This window comes from Cryptomeria japonica, chromosome 10 (assembly GCF_030272615.1).
Source record: "Cryptomeria japonica chromosome 10, Sugi_1.0, whole genome shotgun sequence".
NCBI lineage: Eukaryota > Viridiplantae > Streptophyta > Pinopsida > Cupressales > Cupressaceae > Cryptomeria > Cryptomeria japonica.
In genome coordinates this window covers 100,228,468-100,241,356 of record NC_081414.1, presented here as the reverse complement: position 1 = coordinate 100,241,356, position 12,889 = coordinate 100,228,468, and positions in this window count along the sequence as shown.

The window sequence follows — 12,889 nt, the reverse complement described above, 5'->3', positions numbered from 1 at the left end:
TGAACACACAAAGCATTAAATGTTTTTCAAAGACTTTGAAGTCTTTGAGAAGTGACTCCAAGTTGCTTAGGAATGTGACAATAATTAGGGGATGGATCAGGTTAATTAAGAAGGGTTTAGAAGAATCTAGAAGGGGGTTTAGGAGTGCAAGTGGATTTGGTGGGTGAGGGAAAATAGGATTTTAATTAAAATAAAATTAATTTATTTCAACTTGTGGTTGCAACTTGCATTTGTAGGAAAATGCAAGTGGGGGGGATTAATGATTTAAATAAATGTTTTATTTAATTTATTTAAAAGAGGAAAGGGGATTAAATGAAATAAATAGGATTTATTCATTTAATTGATTGTGAATTTGGTTTAATGAATTAATTAAAATAAATTGAATAATTTATTTAATTAATAGGAGAATGTTTTGAAGATGAATTAATTAAATAAATTTAATTAACTGATGGCTAGTGGATTTTTAATCAAATAAATAGCAAATATTCATTTAATTAAAATGGACAGATTTATGTGACTACATTTTCCCCTCTTTGAGACGGTGCGATTCATCATGTCATTTCAAAGAAAGAAAAATAGGTGTGAAAAAATGCCCCATAAAATATTAATTTAATGGGTGCTATGCCCCCTCGAGAGATGGGCTGGAAAATTTTGAAAAATCGGGCGATCTCTTGAAAAAGAATGAAAATTGGCAGGGTGGTAGAACAACATATTTTAGCAACGTTGGTGAAAAATAGAAGAAATCAGAGATAAAATGAAGAAATGGGAGGCTCGAGAAGTTCATGGGGACCACGACGGTGAGCAAGGGAAAATTAGGTTTATGGTGAAGGGTTTATATGGGGAGAAAGGGGTGAAAACAAGCTCATTTGTATTCGTGATCATAATGAAATTTTAGCTCTGATAGTGACCTTTTGGAGGAGCAAGTAGCAATCAGAATGTCGGTTCCCATAGCAGAGCACCGATTAGAGCGAGTCCGTCGATTCCAACGGCCAGACGATTACGGACCAGTGGTATGTGAATTTGAAATTTTGATTTTTGTGCATTTTCTATATGTTTTAAGCTAGGTCCAAGTTGAGTCAAGACAATAGTGCTAAAACTGTGTTTTGGCGTTGTTGTTAAATTAATCAGCACTATTGTGCCGCTATGGCACTATTGAGTAGTGGTTTTAGCGCTTTTGTTTTGGTTAGCGCTATTGCATAGTTGTTTTAGCCCATTGGTTTTGTTAGCGCTATGGGGTGGTTGATTGAGTGTTGTTGTGGTGAGGTAGTGCTATTGTGTAGTTAATATGGCGCTATTGTTGTTTGAGCACTAGTGTCGAGTTGATTGAGCACTATTGTTGTAGGTAGCACTATGGTATAGTCAAAGTAGCACTAGTGTTAGTTTTAGTGCTATTGCCTTGTTGATTGAGGGCTTTTATGTAGGAAAATAGATGACCCAGTTTGTTTGAAAAAAATCTCCCGATGCCAATGGTGGATAGATGGAGAGATCAGGTGAGAGTTGTTTTGAACCATAGCAGCCCTGATAAGACTTAGGTCAGTAGGATAAATGTATGTTGAAGTCTAGGTGTGCCATGATGCTTACCTGTTGAGACCCGAAAATACTTGATCAAAGTATCTGTTGATAGTCTAGGTTTAAACTTAAGAAAGTTTGAAACAAAACAACTGATGATGATGGTTGATGCACATGTGTAGGAGGATCTTCATGTCTTATAGTTGCACGAGAGGCATCCCGCCACACAGGTGTTGCACGATCAGTTGACAGAGGCCAAGGTGGATTGCATTACAGTGACAGGCTTGTACGATGTGATGTTTATGCCCATGATTCGGATGAATCACGGTTTGATTACAGCATTGGCAGAGCGGTGGCATAGTGAGACATGTACATTTCACTTAGCGCATGGAGAGATGACAATGACTCTAGAGGATGTATGACGCATCATGCACATTCTTATCCGAGGAGAGTTGGTGAGTTATGACCGAGCATGGGGGACCCTAGTAGTGCAGATTTTTTGAGGAGGATGTCTATATTGATAATGGATCGATAGCCTGGGAGGACATAGCCGTGTTGTATGAGCCATTACCAGTAGTGCTATCAGGTATTGTTGACGGATTACTATGCCCGGATAGACGATCACATGGACTGGCCATTGGTTGGGGGCAGGTGATCGAGCAGATGATGACAAGAAGCTTCATTCTCACTTTAAGAATTCAATCCGAAGCCCATCAATGTCATGTGATTTATTACTTTCTAAGTTCTTTATACCTTGTTTGACATCTTCCACCAAGAAGAGTTTGGTTGAAGTGTTAATTAAGGGACGAATACCTCTATCTTGTATCCACTCATAAAGGAGCTTCACATAGTCTAAACATTGAGCATTTGTGATATTGTTTTCTATTTGTTTTTTCCTTTGTCGAAGCTCTCTCCAAAATCCTTTGGGATTGTGCTAACCCAAAGATATTAACTCTTTGATTTTTGAGATGACATAATTTTATTTTTTAGATTTTATCAAATTCTCATAGTTTACTTTTCTTCCCTTATCTAATGCATTCTCTTTTACAGTTCTTTTTTCAGCCTTGCAATATTATAATGCCATGGGTTAGGCATAAAAGTATTGTTAACCCATTTCTTAGGACAAGATATTTTGCACACCTTTAGAGCCTTGTAAATTAAAGGAACTAGTAAGTTGTTGCAAAATTACTTTTTTTCTTTCCTACCTTCTATGGAGGTGAGAAAAGCGAGATCGGGTGACTAGGACCTAATCCCACTTTTGCCAACACATTGGGAATACGAAAGAGCCTAGGGAGATATATCACTTTGGCTACTTCTTGTGAAAAAGATAGAGCCAGGGACTATCTCTTAGGGTTTCTATTCCTCTTGTTGCAAATGATGAGAAAAACTAGGGTTTGAATGATCAACTAGGCTAGGAGATAAAGAATGAAACATAAATGAACTCGAAATTACACAAACTTGCAAATTTGAAACTGAGATACTGAAAGAATGAAAGGGGGAGGATTTTTGATGTGTCCCTGATGATGCAAATTGAGCCAAACTGACCAAGACCAAGGTGCCAAGCCACTGTCCCTGAGAATCTGACAAAGAGCTGTAACTGGAGAGATGGAATCTGGACGTCCTGAAGCTAAAACTTGTTGAAAATTACTAATTTTGAAGGGGACTAGGGTGCCACACCCCTATCCTTAACATTTTTTAGCAAATTTGAGACTTTTAGGTGGTTCCAATGCCTTTTTATGATTTGAAACTGCTTCTAGATGCTTGTTTCTGCACCTGCAATTGAAAAGGGAAGGTTTGGGTGGCTATATAGGGTTTTTCCTTAGTCAAACCCTCGTGTTGGTGATTTCCACTTTCACAAATAGCCGATAATGTACTGAAAATGTGTGTGCTAGAACCTTGTGTGTATGCAAGATCCTAAAATGAAAGAAACTAGAGCTACCCTACGCATGAGAGTAAACCCTAAATGTAAATGTGAGTATAAATGACAATGTTTCAAACCAAGTGTGCTAAATGATCTAAAGAATGAATGTAAATAATTGATGTAAAGAAGTTCATACAAAGACATGAAATCGTACCAATCCCCAAGGGAGAGATATTGCCACTAGATCTCCTATTAATCTTCAATGTCTTCAAGACTCCTAATTGATAATGAATGCTTGATGAATGTTGTTGAAAACTCCAAATAGGCTTCTCTTTCACTACATAGAAGGATCCTTATGCTTTATTTGCTGAAAACACCCTTAGATTCGATAGATCTTAGATTCCTTCGAATGAAGAAAGAAAGCTCTTATATATGAAACTCTACATCTTAATTTTGACTTAGTTCCATCTTTAGGCTGACCTAAGAATTGAATTTCCCACCAATCTTTTGGGGTTAAGCATTACAATATCATAGAATTATGCTTCCAAAATTTCAGGAAAAAAGTCAAGGACCATGTTCACTCCCACCACGGTCCGACCAACTTTTGACCAAAATTTTCAGGGTCATTAGATATGATGATATTAGAGCGAATCCCAAAGTTACAATTGATTTCAAGGTGTTTTGATATGTGAAATCAGGCCTTAAAGGTCTAAATAGGACATAATTAGGGTTTATGATTAAATCATTTATTGAAGGAATAAAATGAAAAGGGGCACCCTTAGGGTAATGGGCCCAACTTTATAACATGTAAAGTGATTAAACATGACTTTAGATTTAATTTAATTAATTAATTAAATGCTTAAAGGGAAATTAGAAATGCAAGATGGAAGACACACTAAGGCGGGTGCTAACCTAAGTGTGAAATTGTACCACCCTAGCAAGGGTGTACAATTTACGACACTATATTTAGCCCCCACTTTAGTGGTCATATGACACTACGTGCATATGCAAGCTAAAGTAAAGAAAAGTAAACATTCATGAAAAAAGATATATCCACAAGTTGTCGGATGAAGCCCCCACCGACATCTGTAGTACATAGTTAGGATCCGCATCCTACAAAAATACATGTTAGATAAAATCACAAAATCACCTAAATGCTTACTAAGGATGGTGATGAAAATTCGAGGGTAGCTATATGCCCCCCCACCTTCCTCCCCCCCTTGTTTTGGCTTGCTAATTTAGTGAATTGAAACAGGGTATCATTTTTACCACATAAAATTATGAAAGAAGATTGATTATAAATGATCACAAGAAGATTTGATACAAGATCAAAAATAATGGAGAATCATTTTGTAAGAAAGAGGACTAAACCTCAATTCCAACACAACAAAGAGTGTGCTGATTTGAGATCTCTTTAACACAAGATGAAAGATTTAAATGGAAATAAATGCAAAGAGAAGGAATAAGAGATAGAAAGCATGAATACACACTTTGGTGATCCATGAGAAGGGAAAAAGGAACCATGAACATCTCACCCCTAAAACTAGGTGATCCATGGAGAGAAGGACATGGAAAACTATCCCCCAGAGTTTGTCTGGGTGATCCATGTAAGGGAGGAGAGTGAGAACACTATTAGTTCCACTTAACCTTGTGCATGTGTGTGCAAGTGAGGTTTGAAGCACCTCATAGGAGTCTATGCCCGAGTACGCAACAACCTGTATAAGATGTATAAGAAAGGTGTGACATCTCGCTCTAAGATTTTGTGCTTTGTTTCCGAGAATAATCACCCTACATAAGTGACGTCACCTCGCTCTAAGAATCTGTGCTCTAATTCTGAGAATGACCCATTGTTCAATAGATACAATGAAAAAGAGAAATATAGTACAAAAGGAGCAGTGTGGGTGCCCCCCCCTTAAGATGTCAACATAGTTTAATGTTGATATATTAATGAAAGTAGAACAAGGGTACCTACCTTCAACACCAAGAAGATATCCATCATGGAACAATATAATAAATCCAAGCAAGAGAGGGAATACTCTTGAAGAAAGGATGAGATAGTTGAAAATAGATATCTTGTTATATAAGTGTAAAGGAGATCCTTGGAGGAGAAGAGATCTTTGTTCAAAGACATCTACCTTCAAGAGGAGTTGTCTTATACAAATATAACATCTTCTAGAACAAGTGATTGCAAGAGTTTCTGAAAAGAGTAAATAATTGAGATGACATCAAAGAGAGATTATTTATAACAACACTCTTCTAAAAGAAGGCAAGAGATCCTCATAAGGGATATGCACATGAACAAAATAGAAGGGTTCATTATAAAAGATACTACTCAATGAAGGAAAGAAATTGATGAATGATCAAAGACTTCTAATCATGAAGGAGGAGGTCCCAATTAAGGATATGTACTTAAGATCCCAATTAGGGATGCTTGTTCCAATATGAGAGAAGAAATTCAAATATGAATACACCTCTACAATCAATAAGAAATCCTTATAGAAGATGCTACTTTACAAAGGGGAAATTTTAATCTCAAGAAGGAGAGATGTTTGAAATCACTCTTGCCCCCACCCCCCCATATATAGGGAGAAGAGATGAGATATAAATAGGCTATTATGTTGCTTCCAAAAGTATGATTGCATGTAAACTGTACCATCATGAATGACAATGAGCCCCCAAGAAGTGAGCTACCAATGTCACATAATGATGAGCAACATAATAGCCATTGATGTTATTTAAAGACATGATAGGTTGAATGAGGTATTTGAATACGACATGTTAAATTCTCTACTATAAGTGACATTAAAAACATGTATAAGATTATGAATGTTAAAAAGTCTTTAGAAAGAGAGAATTTTATAGGAGAAGAATAGGCAAATAAGTCATGCTTTTCTTGCACACAAGAAATCTTAGGAGAGGGATAAGTGTGATTCATTAGAGCCTTATTCCTAGAAAAAGGGATTTTAGAATGAGTAGTAAAGCTTGATAAGTGGGATTAGAAATAGCTTGAGGAGATTCATAAAGAGATTTGTTCATTACCAAGATTTCGTTATGAGGTGGATGAGTGTTGAAAGAAGTAAAAGATGATTTAATTGAGGTGAGGTCATCATCACTACTAAATATAGCATTCACATTGAGAGATGATCTTTTAGATTCTTTGGTGGGCTTATAAAGATTATATCCAAGTCCAAATGAAGATTCGTGTGTATTATGTTCTAAAGGAACTTTAATTCATTGTTCATTTGCACCACAACCATTGCCATCATAGCCACTCTTAGCTAAAATGTGAAAATCAGGACCATAAAGAGATGCCAAATCAGAAAGAGATGGTGATGCCTCATAGTTCTCAGTGCTATATGAATTAGAGGAAGGATTTGAATAATTATTTGAATTAGAAGTAGCCACAAAGTGCTTACTTAGTTGTTTAGACAATGGGTTGCTGGTGCAGGAGCACCTAAGACTTAGGCTCATAGTCCTTCTACAATTTTGGCTTGTACTGACCTTATCCAAGTTAGGTTTCTAATAAGGACTCCAGGAGGGTCCAAGGTGTGTGTGTAAAGTTTGTTTTGAGTCAAGTGTAGGCCTAGTTGAGTTGGTGTCCTTTCTAGGTTTGCACTTTGTGAGTAGGTGGTAGTTTGAGTAGGTAGATGGCCTTCTTGATGGTCAAAAGAGGCATAAATTGGTAAGAGCATTAGAGAGGTTTAGAGTAGTCTTAGGAATGTTTAAAAAGTCACAAGTAATGACTTGTAATAGGTTTCTTAGGTTGAAAAGACAAAATGGGGAAAGTTGTAAAAGTTGTCATGACAACTTTGGTCCTAAAGAGCTTAGTGGTGGAGTTAGGGTTAGCATATTGACGTAGGATGCCTCCACACGTGGGGAAAACTATTTATACCTCCTCTTGCATGGTTACCAAGGTTGGAAGTTTGATTTTGTATGAATGAAAATCTGAAACTACTCATTTTCAGACTGTTATCACTATTTTTGTCTTAATTTGCATAAAATGTGAACACAAATGGATTGAATCCATTGATCCAGTTTTCCCTAGGATGCCTCCACACACAGGGAAAACTATTTAAACCTCCTCTTGCATGGTTACCAAGGTTGGAAGTTTGATTTTGTATGAATGAAAATCTGAAACTACTCATTTTTAGACTGTTATCACTATTTTTGTCTTAATTTGCATAAAATGTGAACACAAATGGATTGAATCCATTGATCCAGTTTTGGATTGTATTTCTTTGGTGTGTTCCAGTACTAGTTGGTTCATTTTATGCTTTGTAGATAGGGTGTGTTAGTACTTTCATTGTATTGTTTCCAAACAGCCAGTTTTGGCTTGTAAATAGTAAATTCTTGTAAAATGGTTGCCCCATAAAATCCCTCCGTACTACCATCATGGCCTATTGGAACATGGAAGGAAACCCTATGTACTGTGTACATATGCAGGGAGGAGTTCTAGAAGTGAATTTCATCATGGTTACCACCTTGTTCTAGGCGTGTCCAAGAGCAACCCGGCTAGGGAAAACAAGGTGTAAATTGAATACATATTGGAGGGGTGAATACAAAACCTTAACCAAATCATTTGGGATGATTAAAGAGGTCCATACAGATTTAAAACTGCAAGGAGAAACCTTGACAATTCATTTAGATGCCCATTTCATAAAGTTGAACAGTCACTTCCGGTTAAAGGCCTAGAAACCCTAGCAAACCCTCATTTTTGGGCTAGGGCACTGTACAAAAAGATGGAAGACTAAAGCCAACAAAATATCTTAGGGATGGGTGAGTGATTGAATAAAAGTAAACCTTGTTGCAGGGTCTTTTGGACCAATTTCCTCAAAACCCTTGAAAACCAAATTTAGGAAGCCTAATTGGGGCTCATCCTTGTAGCCCTATTTCTAGGCAAATTCATGAAATTGGTAAGGAAGATAGAGATTGAAAAACCCCAAATGGACCAAATTGGATACATTTCATGGTAAATTCCACCTCCACACCTCTGCAATGACTCACAACAACATGGGGGTGAAAAGTGAGAAATTGATAAGTTGATGTCAATATTGCAGGATTGAGCATATGGGAAACACATTGAAATGGTAGGGTTCTTAGTCAAACACTTGTTTCAAACACCTATAGATTGGAAAAGAGAAAGTCCTAGTAGAGATTGGGAAGGACTTGGAGGTCTTGGACCATAGCTAGACCTGGTGAGGTTGGTGGAATTGAGCAACACCAACTAGGTGAAGTGTGAGAAAACTAGTTAAACCCTATCAAATTGGTATCAGAGCCTATAATATTTAGGCTAGGAGAGTAGATGTCCTCAGTGGAATTTGTAGGAGACAACACCATGGTGACCAATGCAGAGTTGGAAAAGAAAGTGGATGATCAGGAGGAAGACAATAGACTCCTAAAGGAAAAGTTGATTGAATTAGAAGGTAAGCTTGGTGAAATTGAAACCAAGGCAGATGAAGTGTTGGTAAAGGTTGAAGGAGCAGAAGGGAAGGGTAAAGAGGTGTCCAAAGTAGACAAAGTGCCTGAACCTGATCTTGTTTTAGAACAAGAACATTTCCTAAAGGCATTGAAATCCTTAAGTGGTAAATCACTAGGAGTGTCGTTGTTCACTGGTAAGATGGAAGTAGAAGTGGTTCTAGAATGGATAGAGGCTATGGTGAACCATTTTGAATGTGAAGGCATAACTAAAGCTCAAAGAGTCAAAGTGGCCAAGTCTAGGATGAGGGGAGATGCTCTCACATGGTGGAAATTTGTGCAGGATGAGAGGAAGAAAGTAGGTAAAACTCCCATCTCTTCTTGGAAAGGGATGTTAGTCAAAATCAAAGAAGCCTATCTCCCTGATGACTATGAAGTGCAGATTCATAGGAAAAGACAAAACCTAAGATAAAAAGACCTTGATGTAAGTGGCTATATGGAGGAGTTTCACAAACTTAGTCTAGGATCTCAAGCGGTGGAAGAAGAAAGCCTTAAGGTAGTTAGGTACCTAAATGGACTAAGATGGAACATCCAAGAGGAAATCATTCTAATGAGCCCAAAGATAGTTCATCAAAGCTATCAACTTGCCCTTAAAGTGGAAGAAAAGTTGAAAAGAAAACACGATTCAAGTAGTAATTATAGGGGCAGAGGTAGAGGAAAAGAAAATAGAGGCCATAGGGGAGGCTTTGGAGGAAGAAACTCGGAGCAAAGAACACAAGGTGAGTGTAAATTCACTTAGTAGCAAGAAAGTGGCAGTGGTAAAAGAGGACTCAATAGAGGAAGGGGGTCAAACAGTGGTTTCAAAGGAAGGTCTAGTGGAAAAGGTAGAGGTTCCTCATATTTTGCCTCAATGAAGTGTTACCATTGAAATCAGCTTGGTCATCCAGCATATAGGTGTCCAAAGAAGGGATCATCATCACAAAATAGTGAAAGGAGAGTGAACTATCTTCAAGAAGAGACTTCAAGAAGCAAGACTTCAGAGGTTGCCTTAGAATCAGAGGTAGGTGACAATTTGATGATAAGAAGAACTTTGATAAAAGAACCTTTTAGAGAAGAGCCTAGCCAAAGGAGACCATTATTTAGGATCAAATGCAAGATTATGGACAAAGTTTGCAAGGTGATCATTGTTTTAGAGTCAACAGACAACATTGTGTCAGAAGAGGCAGTGAGTAAGCTTAAATTACAAAGGATACCTCACAACAACCCATATAGGGTCACTTGGTTGAACAAAGGCCAGCATGTCCTAGTCAATGAGCAAGCATGGGTGGATTTCACCATTGGGAGGTATAAGGACAAAGTGTTATGTGATGTCCTACCCATGGATGCATGTCATCTTCTATTGGGAAGACCAAGGCAATTTGATAGACAAGCTATTCATGATGGAGCCAAGAATGCATATTCATTCAAGGAAGATGGAGTCACATTCAAGATTCAATCTATCCTTGAGGAAGGTGAAAAGAAAGCAAAAGGTCCTAATGTCCTCTTAGTGAGTGAAAAATAGTTCTTGAAGACACTTGAGGAAGGTGAAGTAATAGGGTTTGCATTAGTAATGAAACCTAAAGAGGAAGACAAGAAAGAGCAACCAGATTTGCCAATAGAGGTTCAAGACCTATTGAAGCAGTTCAAAGGAATAGTGAGTGATGGCCGACCAACCACCTTACCACCTAAAAGAGCCATAAGCCATCAAATAGACTTTATACCTGAAGCATCCTTACCTAACAAGGCATCTTACAAGATGACTCCACAACAAAATGTTGAGATTGCCAAGCAAATCCAAGAGCTTTTAGACCAAGGCCTAATTAGGAAAAGCATTATCCCTTGTGTTGTACCTACCGTTTTAGCCCCAAAGAAAAGTGGTACTTGGAGATTGTGCACTGACTCTAGGGCTAAAAATAGGATCACCATTAGATATAGGTTTCCAATTCCTAGAATAGAAGACCTAATGGATTGTTTAGGGGAAGCCAAATACTTTACCAAGATTGACCTTAAAAGTGGATACCACCAAATTAGGATTAAGGTGGGTGATGAATGGAAAACAACATTCAAGACAACAGGAGGGTCTTTATGAATGGCTTGTAATGCCATTTGATTTATCTAATGCTTCAGGCACCTTCATGAGGCTCATGAATGAGGTGATGAAAGACTTCATAGGTAAATTTGTGGTGGTATATTTAGATGATATTCTCATTTTCAGTAAGGATAGGGCAGATCATGTTAATCATTTGCAAATTGTGCTACAAAGATTGTATGAAGAGAAGATAACCATGAATTTGGACAAGTATGAATTTGTTAAGCAGAAGTTGGTTTACCTTGGGTTTGTATTGTCACATGGGAATCTCGAGATGGATCCTATCAAGGTTGAAGCCATAGTAAATTGGCCCACTCCTAAGTCAGCAACAGAGGTGAGAAACTTCCATGGACTAGCTCAGTATTATCGGAAGTTCATTAGGCAATTTAGTGCTATATGTGCACCAATGTTGGACACTATTAGAGGTAGAATGAAGGCAAATTTTTAGTGTAATGAACAAGAAAATATAGGTTTTGAAACCTTGAAAGAAAAGATAGCTACTCAACCGGTGTTGGTGTTGCCTAGTTTTGAGAAACTCTTCACAGTGGAATGTGATGCAAGCAATGTTGCAGTAGGTGTTGTCCTAAGTCAAGAAGAAAGACTAGTAGCTTTCCATAGTGAGAAGCTAAGTGATGCAAAGAGGAAATACTCCTCATATGACCTAGAGTTATATGCTTTAGTGTAGGCTTTGAGGAAGTGGAGACACTATCTACTTCCTAAGGAATTTGTAGTCTACACAGACAACCAAGCTTTAAGCTTTCTAAACTCACAAGAAAAACTCAGTCACAAACACATGAAGTGGGTAGAGTATATGCAAGCCTACACATTCACAATCAAGCATAAAAAAGGTCAATTAAACAGGGTTGTTGATGCATTGAGCAGGAGACTCTTGATAGTCCAAGAAATTTAGTTAAGAAGCATAGGTGTTGACAATTTTAGAGACCTATGCCCAGATGATGAAGACTTCTCAAATGCCTACAAGGTATGCAAAGAGTATCAAAACCATTTTCATAGTGAGTATTCTGATTTCACCTTACAATATGGGTTATTGTTTAAAGGAGGACAACTTTGTGTGCCTAGAGGGTCAATGAGAGAAAATCTCATACAAGAGAAGCATAATGGCAGTCTTAGTGGTCATTTTGGAGTCAACAAGACTCAAGAGTCGGTTCAAAGGTATTACTATTGGCCTAGGATGAATTGAGATGTTAGGAAGTATGTGGAAACTTGTATTGTTTGTCAAAAGGCCAAGGGCACTTCTTCAAATGTCGGTTTATACCAACCTCTTCCCATACCAAATAGACCTTGGGAGTGCATTAGTATGGATTTTGTAGTAGGTTTACCATGGACAAAGTAGGGATTTGACAACATTTATGTCATAGTGGACGGGTTTAGTAAGATGGCCCACTTTGTACCTTGCAAGACTACCTCATTTGTTCTTCAAGGAAGTGATAAGGATACATGGTTTACCCATGATCATTGTTTCAGATAGAGACTCGAAGTTCATGAGTCATTTTTAGAAGACACTTTGGCAAAAGCTTAGCACCAATCTATCTTTTGGATCAGCCTACCATCCACAAACAGATGGGTAGACCAAAGTGGTTAATAGGAGCTTAGGAAACTTATTGAGGTGCCTTACCAAGGAGTATGGTCAAACATGGGATCAAGTGTTATCACAAGCTGAATATGCTTACAATGACACAATAAATAGAACCACCGGCAAGAGTCCTTTTGAAGTGGTCTATGGTCTTCACCAAAGGGGTATATTGGAGTTAAGGGATTTAGGAAATGCAACAAAAAGGAGTGGATGTGTTGAAGATTTTGCTGAGTCAATAAAAGAGGTACATGAATCAGTCAAGCAAGCATTGATGGAGAACACAAATAAGATCAAGCAAAAGGTTGATGAGAGAAGGAAGAACCTACAATTCCAAGTAGGTGATCTTGTCATGGTGCACATTAACAAAGCAAGGCTACAACAA